This window comes from Chenopodium album, chromosome 20 (genome assembly GCF_948465745.1).
Source record: "Chenopodium album chromosome 20, dcCheAlbu1.1, whole genome shotgun sequence".
Lineage (NCBI taxonomy): Eukaryota > Viridiplantae > Streptophyta > Magnoliopsida > Caryophyllales > Amaranthaceae > Chenopodium > Chenopodium album.
Window position 1 is genome coordinate 30,230,186 of NC_137853.1, and position 5,296 is coordinate 30,235,481.

The following is a 5,296-nucleotide window of genomic DNA, read 5'->3' on the forward strand; positions in this document are numbered from 1 at the left end:
AAAAAAAAAAAAAAATCAAGCAAAATTTATGTTGAATTTACAATAATAATAGTCAATGATTTTGGCGAATACGACTGGTAAAGTATATATTTCGTATTAGAAGGTATGACACGAAAATTAACATTTTTTTTTACGGGAGATAGAAAATGAATGAATCTAATTTTCTTATAAAATTATGTGGAGCAATATTAATTTATTTTTCAATTAATAAAAAAAATTATAAAAAAAATGCTAATAACTTAAAGTACTATTCAAATTACATTCCTTTATTTTTGTATCGACCATTAGTAAATGATCCTTCATTACTAATTGAATTATCTTAGCTTTTTACTTTACCTACGGGATTAAAAATTAATATTTGATTTATAAACCGTGCATCGCACGGGTACTATGCTAGTATAATAATATTAAAATAGATACCGAGAGTGACACATGTCATTTTTTAGGGCCTGTTTACATTTCTTAATTTCAGTTCAGTTTAGTTCAGCTCCAATCAATTCAGTTCAGCTCCTAATTTTCTTCTCTAATAAAATATTCATTTCAGCTCAGTTCGGTTCAGCTCCAATAGGTTCAGTTCAGTAAATGCGAACAAACCTTTATTGTCGTTTTTTTTCCCTCCAAAAACTATTTTTCAAAAATAGATATATTATAACTTTATTTTTCCTTTTATATCTTTTTGATTGACAACTTATTTAAAACAATTAAATCATATATATCTATTTTATATATTATAATAGGAATTAAATATTCTTATTACCAATATTGATATTATTTGCTCAATTTTTTTTTTAATTACAATCAAATGGATTTCATTTTTATTTTATAGTACTAAATAAAAAAAAATTAAAAAAAGAAAACTTTACGTTATAGTGCATTAATTTGACTTTAACATTGAAATCTATAACTATAACTATAACTATAACTATATACTCCCTCCGTCCCATAAAACTTGCGACGTTGGGGTAGACACGTAGTTTAACATAGCTACAAGTCTACAAGTGTGTCCATCTAAACATTTGTTTATTATATTAAAGATTTTTTTTTTTATTTTTATATTGTAAGAAAACAACAAGTGGGAGGGGGGTGAGGTAATGAGGAGAGAGAAAATATGGAAAAATGTTTTTTTTTTATTAGTATTCCCATCCCATATTTAGGATTTGTTCTCTTCAACTTATTTCAGCTACTTATTACTTAGGGCCTGTTCTCATACGTTTATTTTCATTTCAGTTCAGTTCAGCTTAGTTCAGTTCAGTTCAGCTCCTAATTTCCTTCTCTTATAAAATATTCATTTCAGTTCAATTCAATTCAGTTCAGTTCAGTTGAGTTCAGTCAATGAGAACATGCCCTTATTCCTTAATAAATTTAGATCAGATCAGAAATATTCAGATCAGAACTTTTAATTATCATTTACATATTGTTAAATATTGTTTATGAAAATTATGCGGTCAAAGTTTAGTTAGATTATTGAATCAGATTAGATCACACTAGATCAGAAAAAAATTCAAATCAGACCAGATCAGACTTTAATAAAATCAGACCAAATTTACTTATTTTAGGTGAAGAAACTAAGTTCTTAGTAATGTGTCAAATATTTTGAGACGGACAAAAAAGAGAACTGTGACAAGTATTGTGGGACGGAGGGAGTATTATTATTAGGTTAGATCCCGTGCCATGCACGATAACTTTCAATAACTATTATCTATTTAACAATAAATTTAATTTGTCTAAGTTATTGCTTCTTAAAATAAATCTAATACGAAGTATGATTTATATATGGAAGAGTCTATTATTAGAACAAATAGGTATTTAAAAAAAAAACATATATGGATGTTTATATACAGTATATTTCTCTAACAAATTTATACTATTTCTTTTGTTCCAAATGAATAACTTAGGGCTTGTTTGACATCATTTTTGGATTTCATGTTTTCTTTTTTTTGAAAAAAAAACCAAAAACAGGAAACAAGAAAAAGGTGTTTCCACTTTTAGTTGTCAGTTTTCAATTTTATCATGACTTTGATAAATTTGACTAATTTTTGATTTATTATATGACATATATCATATGATTTTGAAAAACAAAAAAACTAAAAAAACAGAAAAGCATAGTGATGCCAAACTTAGGGAGTATATACTATTATGTATCACAAATTATGTTAATTCCCTATAAAAAATTATGTTAAGAATTTGATAATATTTTTATTTTCTTGCTTAAATTTATGATATCAATATATATTGTACAATGATACAATAAATCTTTTTTTGACTCTATCTTTTATTTATGTAAAAGATTCTGTTTTTTTTTTAAAAAAAAAGTAAAAAAACAAAAAGGGACACACCAGAAATGATATTGTTTTTTTTTTTTTTTTTTTTTTTTTTTTGATCCAAGTGAGGTTACAAACCAAGAGAAAAGAAAACAACGAAAAGCAAAACAAAAAAGAAAACAGGAACAAACTAAGCAGCTAGCTAAGGAGGAATTAGACGAGGCATAGCCACGCCCCTAATATCCTCTTCTAAGATACGACCAAGCTCCGTGGGAGCGTTATTAAATAAAACTAATTGAGAGTCCTGAATTACTCCGCGGTTGGCCAACCAATCCGCCGCACGATTGCCTTCTCGATACACATGTTGGCCAACCAACCAAATGATATTGTTATTGATATAAAAGGTGAAACCAGAAATGACATGTGTCATCTTCTTTTCAAAAAATTTCCCGCCAAAATAATAATATTTCCTTACAAATAACTTTGTGACGTAATCCATTTATACACATAATGTCGTGCATGTAATACCCCCCCCCCCAATTTTGTTTAGTACTCCGTAATTTTTCATCTTATATTGGAATTTAATAATTTTTATAATTAGATATAGTGTCAAACTAATAATAATAATAATAAATACTACGTGAAAATTACAGTGCATGGCACACGACCTAATCTAGTTAATACTAAAAGAGAGACTAGGTGACACATGTTATCTCCTGGTTAAATTTTTTCTCTCCAAAATGCTTTTTTGCAATTTGAGTGATAGATGACATGGCACGATCGATGTTATTGCAAAAAAGGGAAAATGACGTGGCATAAACGTTTTTTGATATATAAGTATAAATATTTTTTCCATGTTTAAGCTAACATGTTTCTTCCTTATAATTATAAACCTTTACATTAAGTATTTATATATAATCATGATGAACTTAATTTGGTAATATATTAAAATAAAATTATGACCTAAGATTTTATTGTATTTTTTCTTTGGTCATAATTTTTATTTTACGTATTCCGTGTTTAAATTTAAATATATAGTGTCAAATTATTTTACTAACAAATATACATCCCGTCTTGTGTGTGCATGGTTGACCATACCGTGTGGCCACTTATTTATAAAAGAACTTGTAAGCCCTATAACATATACCAATTAACCCATGTATATTGACAAAATAACCCCTATAACACTGACCATGTAACCCTATAACACTGACGAAATAAACCCTATTATACTGACGAAGTAACCCCTATTATATTGTATTACACAAACGAAGTACCCTCTATATTGGTTGGCCACACGGTGGCCAGCCACGCACATATAAGAATTTGTAATAAATATATGGAGTACTCAATCCTGTAATAAGATAGAAGTTGTATATTTGTACAATTAAAGTAATAAATATGAATGGGAATATATAATAAAAAAGTAGTGGTGGTGGATTTTGAGGGTGAGGAGAGGCAGGAGGGGGCGGCTGGGGAATTTTATTGCTTGTCCCACTTTTTGGAAACCTTCATTTTCATTAAAAAAAAAATATTTACTACTATGTAGTAATAAACTTCAATTATCTTTACCCTTCTGCATTCATATCCAAATTAAAATTACCTACTGTACTACTTATCTAAATTTCTCTATACTAGGATGGCCTACGTGCATCGTAGAGCTAGCTCTTGCAGAGAACTTGTATTGGCGTATATTTACACCTTTAGTTTGGGTGGTAGATCTAGTAGTTTTGATACATATATATTATTTGGTTTATGTGTTTATGTGGTGGCTTTGTAGAAGTACAATAAAGTCACCAAAATATTTTATGACAATTATTACCCTCAAAATTTTGATGATGTTATGTCAAAATTATTATTAAATAGTATTAAATTAATTTGCATCCCTTCTAACTTTAGCGACAATTGTTAGTTTAGAACTCTTAATTGATTTGCATGTTTCAATAATGTTAAGTGTGTTTTTCTTCAAAATGAATTTGGAATAATAATATGTGAAATGTTCGTTGCAGCTAAAAACTTAATAATGTAAGCTCTTTAATGTTCTACGACCATCTAATATCTATATTTAGATTTAATTTAATACTAAAGCAATAATCACTTAGTTATATTTTTCCTCTTAAATTCTCTCCATAACTAATACTAGTTTTTTTTTTTTTTTTTTTTTTTTTTTTTTTTTTTTTTTTTTTTTTTGTATCATCAATTTCCCAAAAATTTAGGGATTATAAGTTCTTTATACCTTTTTTTTAGGGAGAGTTTTTTATATCTCTCGATAACATCTGCTCAACTATCACTATTTAATGTGAATCACATTCGAATTTTATAACGTTGTTTATGTGCCATCAAACAATGTACATTTCAAAATTTAATAAACCTTAGCAATAGTTGCAATTAAAGGACGACAAGATTGTAAATAAAAAGAACAATCACGAAGGAGTAAAAATAAACAATCTTTTGGTAATAACAGTTCTTTGCACATACAATTTTTTTTTATAAATAATAATAACATATATCATTAGAATTTTTTATTCAAAAAAAGAATAAAAAAAAACTTTGAATTAATTAATTATAGGTTTAATGAAAAAAACATTAAATATATTAATGAGGGTAAAAAAGTAAATAGACATTTTTGTATACATTTTTGTACATATTTATTAGGGTATAGTTGGAAGCATACTATTCCTAGGAGTCATTTTCTACTTTTTATAAGGTAGGGATACTCATCCAATTTTTTAGGTCTCATCTTCTACTTTTTATGAATTAGGGATACTCATCCAATTTTTTAGGTCAAAAAAAGTGAAAGGTTAATTATTTATAAAATTTCAGGGTGTCATATATGTAATTAACAGTGTAGAAAGACCATAGATACAATGTTTATTGAGAAATAATAGGGGTTAATTGAATGGGAGTTGTGTTTGAATTTGAAGAAAAAAAATGTGTTTGGTTATTAGATTGATCTGATTTGTATTTCCTTTACTACTAGTCAAATAATTATAATGTTTAACCATTGTTTTTAAACTTTAATTTCATGAATTCTA